This window comes from Tamandua tetradactyla, chromosome 2 (assembly GCF_023851605.1).
Source record: "Tamandua tetradactyla isolate mTamTet1 chromosome 2, mTamTet1.pri, whole genome shotgun sequence".
Lineage (NCBI taxonomy): Eukaryota > Metazoa > Chordata > Mammalia > Pilosa > Myrmecophagidae > Tamandua > Tamandua tetradactyla.
In genome coordinates this window covers 77,465,923-77,476,264 of record NC_135328.1, presented here as the reverse complement: position 1 = coordinate 77,476,264, position 10,342 = coordinate 77,465,923, and positions in this window count along the sequence as shown.

Sequence of the window (10,342 nt, the reverse complement as noted above, 5' to 3'; positions counted from 1 at the left end):
TAGCAGAAAAAGCCTTTCTTTTCTTCACAATTCTCACTAATTAGAATGTACTATAATTTAGTGACCGGCTATAACCTAACTAATGACCTAACAAAAACCTTTTAAACGAGGAAGCCTCTTCTCTCAGTTCACTAGCTACCCCAGCTTGTGAGTGGTAAATACTTGACTCTGAGACCCTTCTGCATCATGGCTGGGAGTGGAAATCACCTTTGACAGGATGCAAAACCCCTCAGATGCACTTTGGCCATTGCAGAAAAGACTAGACACAGAACAAAAAAACAGACCCTAATATCCAGTTCTGTCTGCTTGGTAGTGTGACTTCAGGAAGGCAGCATTACCTATTTAGTGCTCATTTTCCTCATTGATAGACCAGGCTAGAGCCTGGGGTGACAATTAAGTTTTCTCTTGCATACCATTGTGACTGACTCATAGGAGCTGCCTGGACTGCTTTGCTGGAAAAGCACAGTGGGATTTGGTGCCGTTAGGAATCTTCACTGTCTGCAACAGGCAAGGAAACGAGCGGTGCAGTCATTTACCAAGCATTTCCCAGCTCTGGGTTTGTACTGTCTTAGGTATATTCCTGTAAGTACAAAGAATGTGGTTGTGCTGGTTTGTATTTGTGGACCCCAGAAAAGCCAAGTTCTTTAATTTTCATTTAATGTGTCTGGGTGGGAGCTTTTTTTTTTTTAATTTTTTTTTTTTAACATGGGCAGGCACTAGGAATCGAACCCAGGTCCTCTGGCATGGCAGGCAAGCATTCTTGCCTGCTGAGCACTGTGGCCCGCCCAGGGTGGGAGCTTTTTGATTGTTTCCGTGGAGATGTGATTTTGATTAGATGGTCTCCACGGAGATATGTCTCCACCCATTCAAGGTGGGGTTTGCTTTTTGGGGCCCTTTAAGAGGGAACCATTTTGGAAAAAGCTTCAGAGCCATAAGAACCACGAGAGCCCACACAGCCAGAGATTTTTGGAGATGAAGAAGGGAAATTTCTCTGAGTGAGCTTCAAGAAACAAGAAGCCTGGAGAGAAAGCTGGCAGATGTTGCCATGTTCCTTTCCAGCTGAGAAAGAAACCTGAATATCATCGGCCTTCAAGGTACCTTTCCCTGGATGCCTTAGATTGGACATTTCTACAGCCTTGCTTTAATTTGAACATTTTCATGGCCTTAGAACTGGACACTAGGAACTCAATAAATTACTCTTCTTAAAAGCTGTTGTGTTTCTGGTATATCACAATTCTGGCAGCTTGCAAACTAGAACAGTGGTTAATGTGTGAACCAGCCTGAATGACAAGACTGGCCAGGCAGTGGCTTGGTGCTTCACTATAGATGATGCAGTAGATGTGGATCACCAAAGTCTGCTAAAGATGGGGGAATTCTAGAAGTTTTGGCGTGCACCAGAATCCTTCATATCCTGGTTGAGCTTGATGCCAAGAGCGAAACGGAACCCTTCATGGTCTGTAGTTACTAACCAGCCTAGCTAGGCCCTTGATCCCCAGATCCCTTGGGCATTGCTGGGTGGGGGGGGGAGGGGGAGGGGTCAGTGGCAGCATTATACCTTGAGCATCCCAGGAAGAGATGGGTTTTAAGAGATGTGAGTTGTATTATTAGCATGCTGAGACAAACAGTTAGGATTCCTGTAATCTTTAAGCTTTGGAAATGTTCAGGCATCTCAATAAAGGACCAGTTTAAAAGGCTTTCCTGTAAGAATAAAATTAAGTTTAGCTTTCACACAAAATGGTGCAGGATGAGAGACACGGAACTAACTAAGCAAAATGCTGCAAAACCAGCTCTGACTGGACTTGCGGGCAGGGGAAGGAGAAGACTTGTGACATAACTCTAGAATTGGCACCAGATCCTTATATGGGTAAAAACGAGTTTAAACAAGTAATAGTCAGGGTCACTGGAATGTAGAACATAGTCAAGAGCAGGCACTTTTGGCGGGAGATTTGGACTAGGTAGACTACTCGGGTAGGTGTAATCTCTGGAGTAAACAATCAGCAGAGAAACAGGAGGAACCTCCGTGCTAGGTTTAGGGAATAGATACTGCTGCTTCCTGTCACTTGGCGTGCCAGCCACCATGTTTTGGTTGCATGCCCATTCTGGCAAGATCGTTAATACAATCTTTTCTTCTCTACAGTTGGGTAGCGTTTATTCTCTTTCAGGCATGGCGTTCTTTCTAACATTTCCAAATCTTGGAGAAGATTTATAACTTGTTCAGATTGCAAAATGAGTTTGAGGCTGTACAAGGTCAAGGTGGGAGGAGGGGCTGATGCTTCCCAAGAGCATCTTCTGAGCTAGGCACTTGTAGGTTATAACTCATTTAATCTTTCGAACAACCCCATGAAGTAATAATGTAGTGCCATAATGAATAGACAAGAAACTGGTTATACAGAATCACTGAGTTACTTGCACACAGTTTAGGTGCACACAGAGATGGATTAAAGTCAGTTTTCCTACCAATTCTGGATTCTGCTCATAGCATACTTTATATTGAGACTTTTCATGTTTGGTAATCACCAAGGAATTTGGACTGCAGTGATTTGGTATTTGTGACAACTGAGTGTTTTCTTTTTAAACCATTATATGATAAAGTTTAAAGTTTGAAGTTTGTTAGCCTGTAAGCCAAGTGTCAATATAAATAATTGTCAATATAAATAACTTAATAATATAAATAATTGTCAATATAAATTGTCAATATAAATAATTGCTAGGAGAACTTTTGAAGATATTAAAATTGGCAGTGTTTTTAAAGCCAAAAAGAAGTACTTATTTATGTGCAAATAACTGACAAGCTAATGAAACTGCCTTTTTAAAATTAACATCAGAACCTCCAAATACCTCTTTCTCATGGTCATCTATTGCTCACCAAGTTTCAAGAAGTATTCAAAAATTGTGTTTTCTTTCACAAAGCTAAGGGACTGAACAAGAGGCTATTTCCCCTTACCTAGACAAAGAAAAAATAAGGAAGGGTGGATCTGATGCTTGGGAGTGAGTGTTGAGGAAAGACAGAAAACAATTAGACCCGCTCACTTTCCATTTTGAGTCTGTCTTCCTAACTGGAAAGGGTTTGCTTACCCAGGAAGTTAAAACCAACAACAGTAACAGAGAATAAAGCCAGGCTGTGAAACGATTTGACAAGGTTACAGCTAGCCAACTCACAGGATAAGTCTCCACACCTCAGGAAATGATAGTGCAGGGTGCTGACAGTAGTTGTGTGAGCTCCAGTCCACTGCTTGGGAATCCTCAGTGAAAGAAATGAGCGAAAACAATCCCAACTTCCAAAATGAAGAAAAACACTGAATGTGTAAACTAATACCCAGCTGGCTTGGTGTTGATTCAGGCTAAAAATCCTGAAAGTGTTATAAAAAGTGGGCTCCTTGATCATTAGAATAAGAAATGCTTATCACCATGGGCAAACTTTGGGTTCTCCCAGAATACAATCCGGCCAGATTTTCTCACACCCATTTTTAACACGTTGCAGCTTGTTTTGTGAAAGTTAAATGTCTGAGTTTCAGCAGTGGCTTTTTTTTAAAAGCAAATATTTATTGAATAGTTATTATGGGCAAGCACATTGTGTGTTAGTTCATTTAATTCTCACAGTATCCATATTTGCAGTAGATACTGTTATTATACCCATCTGATAGATGAGGATGTCAAGGCCCTAAGCTTAAGACTCCACATGCTCCTTGCTCTCTTCCTATCACCCGATTCTCCTTTCTTAGTATTTTTCTTTGGCTCTTGTTCTTACACCTCCCTTTTCCATGTCATTGTTCCTCAAAGCTTCACATAAGTGGTAAAGTCAGGATCCGAGAAGATCTCAAGAGGTTAAGAAACCAAAACCAAGAGAGTAAAATTAAATAGGGCTCACTCTATGGTCCTGCCCTTGATTCTTTCAGCCGAGCAGCTCTCGGCTGGCGGACAGAGCTTAAGGTTTGTGATGTCACTATGAGCCGGTCAGTTGGCTGCAATGAGTTGGGTTAAATGATGGGAATTTATTTGCTCACAGTTAGAAGCTGAAAAGAAAAGTCCAACTCAAGGTGTCATCAAGGTGATGCTTCTTTCCCAAAGACTGTGGTGTTCTCGCGACTCTTGGTCTTAGCTGATCTCATGGGAAGGCACATGGCAGTGTCTCCTGATCTCTCCCCTCTCTTCCAGGTTCCACTGAGGCTCAAACTTCTGGCTGCTTCCTCTGGTTTTCCCTCTGACTTTCATTCCACTTATAGAGGTCTCCAGTGATAGGATTAAGACCATCCTGATAGAGACGCGCCACACCTTAACTGAAGTAACCTTATAAAAGGTCCTACTTACAATGGGTTCATACCCTTGGGAATGTATTAGATTTAAGAACATGTTTTTCTGGGGTACATTCAGCTTCAAACCACCACAATTAGTAATGTGACAAGCCACCGAAACCTAACACAATGCTTAGCTTTGATAGAACAAGTCCTGTACTAGTCTTAACCTGCTCGGAACGAAGCAGGAGCTTTGTGATTGTTCTGGGTACCTCATGTTTAAAAGAACATAGTTTTAAGAGATTATATCCAGAGAACAATGACTAAGAAAATCCTTTAGGGTCTGCCCTGACTCTGAGGTTCTGGAGACTATTCTATAATGTAGGGTTGTGTGGGCACTTGACAACATATCTATCAGACAATCAGAGGAACTGAGAATGTTTAGGACTGTAAGGGCTGCGTGGTACCAAGGGGGAGAACAGTAATAGCTGCAGGTATCAAGAAATTATTATGTGCTAAGAAGAGTGCTAAGTATTTCTTTTACTTTTTAGTTTTTTAAATGCAATTTCAGTGAGATACAGTATATATTCACATACCATATAATCATCCAAATTGTGCAATCAGTGGTTCACAAGTGACATCCCGTAGCTGTGCATTCCTCATCACAATAGATTTTTGAACATTTTCATTCTCAAAAAAAGAATAAAAATAAAAGTAAAACTCCCCAAATATCCCATACCCCCCATTATTTATTTTTTGCCTTTTTTCCTTGCTCATCTATCCATACACTAGATAGTGCCAGTCACAAGGTTTTCACAATCACACAAACACACCTTAGATGCTCTATAGTTACTGAATTGTCTTCAAAAATCAAGGCTATTGGATTACAATTCGACAGTTTCAGGTATTTCCCTCTAGCTATTCCAATACACCAAAACCTCAAAAGGGATATCTATATACTGCATAACAATAATCTCCAGAATGAGCTCTCGACTCTATTTGAAATCTCTCAGCCACTGGAACTTTATTTTGTTTCATTTCTCTTCCCCCTTTTGGTCAAGAAGTCTTTCTCAATCCTATGATGCTGGGTCCTGCTCATCCTCCAGAGTCATATCCCATGTTGCCAGGGATATTTACAGCCCTGGACGTCATGTTCATGTAGAGGGAAAGGCAGTGAGTTCACTTGTGCAGTTGGTTTAGAGAGGCCACATCTGAGCAACAAGAGGTTCTCTGGGGGTGACTCATAGGCATAATCATAAGTAGGCACTAAGTATTGCATTTAATCATCACCACAATCCTGTAAGGCAGATATTACAGAGAGGCTAGCTACTTGTTCAAGGACATATAACTAAAAAGCAGTGAGCCAAGGATACACATCCAGGGCTCCAAACTTGTGCTTTTATCCATAATGCTATACTGCATCTTAGAACCACACTCCATGTATAGAATTTGTTTTTCTATATGAAAGAAATTTCCATTAGCCAGAGACATCCAGAATGCCTCAATATGTCCGTCCACATGAGAAAGATTTAGTAGAAAAAATTAAGCTTTATGTGGCCAAATGAAGAAAATCCCTCTAGAGTCTCTATTTTGAGGCTCTAAGAGAATATTCTATAATCCAGGCAGCTCATTAATTCAGAACATTTTCTTCTTATTATGAGACTTTAATTCACAGATTACATGGACTTTTCCATGGGCTGTGTCACACTTGATTAAAGTGATAAAGGAAGAATAACTGAAAAGGCTACTTTCTCATTTATGTGATGTATATGCCGTGGCAGTTGTGATAAGTCATTCCAATAGAATGGAAATACTTATTTCCATGTGCTGTGATTATTAAGCAGAAAGAGAACCTCTTCCAGTTTCCCACTTATTATGTGGTGGTAACGAAAAGAAACGGAGAGACATCCATAAGACATTGCCTGGCTCCTAAGAAAACTTGTCTAGAGGTTTCTACACTATTAGGTAAAATAAAACAGCCTTCTGCATTGGGTGTTTCTAGGAAGGGAACCCCTTCTGAGAAGGGCTTGTTTAGAAGACAAAAACAATTGACTCATAGGAGCTCTCTGAGAAATGCAATGCACCCTACAGAACTGCAGATAAGCAACACCTACTGATAAACTGGTTTCTGTCCAGGACAGATACCTTATTGGGTCAGACAAGCATACCATGCTAATCAATGTATATCTGCTCCCCACTTTGTAAGATCCCTCATGTAAAATGGAAACTTAATGGCAGCCAATTAGAACATTCCCTCACTTTCTTCATCGAAGTTCACCTTATATGAGTTTCCCTTTTCCATCCTTCACTGGAATTCCTTTCTACTTTCTGAATGGGATGCTGCCTGATTTATAAATAACTCAATAAAGCTGTGAGATCCTAAATTTAATGTTTAATAGTGCTAAACCTTCCATTTGGAAGGCAGTGGCTGCTGAGTCCAGCACTCAGGTGCTTCTGTGAACTTTAGGAGACCAGGCTGGTGGGGACCCTGAGAGAAGACCAAAGGGAAGGCAGATACAGAAATTCTGTCGTGTTTTGAAGCCTAGCACAGGTTGCAAATAAGTGTCTTTTTTCCTTAGCCACTGTAGCTGAATGTCTAATTATCAACTAGGTGACTTTGAGGAATGCCTGCTCCTCAAATTTGCTCCTCAATTTCCTAGGAAATTATAGAATGCTTTATCATCCCTTTCCCTTAGCCTACGTTTCTGTCATCCCTTTTAAAGGTATCATCCCAAGAACATGCCTTTTGTGCAGAATGCCAGGAGTAGGTCACTGCAGGACCAAAGAAGGGAACCACGAGACCCTGCACCCCTCCCAGTGGATGGGTCAGCCCATATGCCTCAGTGTCAGCTCTAAGTCCCTGCCACATGACTCAGTGTTTGAAAACGATGATTTTTCTGAGCACTAACAATTCTGAAGAAAGCGTTTAAAAACTGAGGAGTTCAGTTTACCTGGAAATGGTTTTCTAGGATTCTCACTCACTGCATGCAGTGATTTATGACCGTATTTTGCAAATGCCTTCTCTTTCAGCTTACAACCCATAACTTTATGTCTTTGAAGAACTTACCAAGCCCTTGAAGCTAGCCAAAGATGGTATTAGGCAGGGGATGGAGCCTGGGTTGCTCTTCAGTAGGCGAAATTGGTTGAATGGAACAGTGTGGCTTTGAAAGGGAAAAGACTGTAGACTATTTGTTGAATTTATGGACGATGTCTCTTGGGAATGAATTTTGAAGTACTAGAGAGGATGATCTCAGGTGTTTACTTTTTACCATCATTTGCTCCCCTAGTTTCCTCCTAGAGCCACCTAATTTGATCTTCAAATTGACATGAGGCGCCTCATAGCTTGAGGCATTGACTTTGTAACCATTAGACTAATAAAGTAGGATGTTTTGATCCCAATGTTGATCCTTTGTTTTGGTCCCACTATTTTAGCCCTTTTGCATAAGGTAGTAAGAAATTAGAATTGGTTGACATTATTAACACAAAAATAGAACTGCTAATTGCTAAAATGGCAATAGTGAGATCCGCTATAGAGCTAAAAACTAAAAATTGATGGCAAACTGGTATCTTGCTGGTGAAAATTTGATCTGTAAAATTGTACCAACGAAAGCTGGGCTTGGGAGAAAATAATGAAGATTCCCAATAGTTAAACCATGGGTGGTAAATATTTTGGTATGGATGCAAACAGAATTGATAAGTTCCTGTTATGAAGATTATACAGAAAACAATCTAGCTCAATGGAAATCTCAATAAAATAAAAATAGAAACTGTTTAACAGCACTACATAGGAAGTTGAGCAGTATTTTAATCAACCTAATGGATATCGCCCTTTAATCAGTACTGAAGAAATCAACCTTAATGCAATTTTGATTAAAATGCTTATATTCTTACACATAGGGTGAAAATACCATCACGATCAAACACACAGATTTTTGAACATCATTGGGTTTGAATGCAAGAATGCAAGGTCAAAATATTTTGCATTTTTTTCCTAAATATAAAGTAATTCACAAATCCTATTGAGAAGTGGGATTCATTCTGGAAGGATGGGAAATGAGTATGGTTTTAAACTTTTCTTAAACTTGGCTGTGTGTCCTCAGCCCATCAGGCTTCCTGACAGAGAAAGGATCTCAAGTCTCTCTCCTACACTATGGAAGCTTTAAGACAATGCCAATGAACAGTAATCATTTAGTGACCACTGAAGAGGCCACCTCAGAGCATTACTTTTGGGATGTGCTATTTCCAAGGTTGTGGCTTATAGAAATCCCTTCAGAGAATGGCAAATCTGTTGCTCAAGGAGAGACCCAGAGACTCAAGAGAGGCAGACCACTTAAGCCTAGATGCATTTGGTAAACTGCCCATCTGTGTCGAATGGGCTAAAGGAGGAGAGTTCCAAAGCTTTAGTAGGCCCTGTTCACAGAGACTTTTTGAGGAAATGACCCCCAAAAGGGTTTTTCTTGCTTGAATTTTCACCCCTGCACTGTTGCATTTTGGTGGGGGTGGAAGGTGCACGCTTGCATGCACCTGTGTAGAGGTTGAGAGAGAAAAGGAGAGGTTGCAGTCACAGAGATTTTGACAGCACTACAGCAGCCATTGGCTGGAGTCTAGCCATCCTGATTTTGCCACCTCCATCCTCAGGGAACATCTGGCAATGTCTGGAGACACATTTGCTTGTTAAAACTGGCATCTAATAAGTAAAGGTCAAGGATGCTGCTAAATAGCCTACAATGCACCGTCTCCCACAACAAAGAATTTTCTGGCCTCAAATGTCAATAGTGCCAAGGTGGAGAAATTCTGTAATAGAGGCACTAAAACTCAATCAAACACAGCTCGTATGCATATACCTTTTGTTGATTAATGTGAGTTTAGGAACGATAAGAAAAGAAGTGGGTCACTTTGCTGACGCTGGTGTTTTCACCCTGTCCGATTGCCTTGGTGCTCCATAATTGTAAATCCTGGAGTTGTACAGAGTTCCTTCTACACAGCTAGAGGAAGGTAGTACAAAGCAATGATTAAAAGCTTAAAATTGGGAATTTTGGTTCAAGTTCTAGTTCTGAAACTTAGTAACTGTGTTTTTGGTCATGTTACTTCTCTGTGCCTCATGTTCCTGTCTGTAAAATGAGAATAACAACAGACTCAACTCAGTGAGTTGTCAGGAGGATAAATGAAATGATGCATGCAAAAACACTTAGCATGAGCGCAGACACATGCTTGTCATTAAAATGTTTGGAACTCTGGTTAGAGGAGACTAGAAAATTATCAGAATGGAGAATCCCATCAAGGCAAAAAAAGACTAGTTGAATACAATCAAGTGGTAACTCAGATGGGGCTGCAGAATTCACCTACCCAAATGAGGAGACAAAATTTTGAAAAGGCTTCAATAAAAAATAGTAGGATTTTAACTTTGGATTACAAAATGAAACCCCAGCTGAAAGGCAGGGCTAGGTGAGGAAAGGGCCCTCAGTGGACACAAGCCAGGATTTGACTCTGAGCAAGAAATGATGACCTTTGGCTCCACAGAATCATCCTGGTCATATGTAGGGCCCAAATATCATGTCATGTCCTGGGTCAGTTCTCTAAATGCTAAACAGAGTAACGTGACTCAGGCCCAGTAATCTCATCCTGTCCAAAATGGTTAATCTGCCCGTTAATTGGGGAATTTTTCAAAGTCTGGGAATATGTTTAGAAATTTGGAGATAATGAAGTAAATTAATTCACAGAATGAATACTGTACTTCAGTGTGGTTTAGGAATAAGTTCTGTCATCACCAGGACATTTTGTGTGAACTTGTATTTGAAGGAATTTGAAGTAAATCTGGCGGATCAGATAATTCAATTACAATTTGAGATGTATTCTTTAGATTGGACTCAGCATATTAATTTTAATGGTATAATGGAGTTTTATTAAGTTTGTAAATGGTATTTAAATATTTAAGAGAACCTGGCTTAATATATATGTTATTTAAGTTTGAGTTATTCGATTTACAGGAATTGCTTAAGAGCAGAGAAACGTCATTTTTTAGGGCTGTAAGTCTGTCAGACTTTGAGAGTATTTAAGAGTATCAGCTATGTTAAATATGTACATTTAAAAAGTGAGGGATTTAATGAACT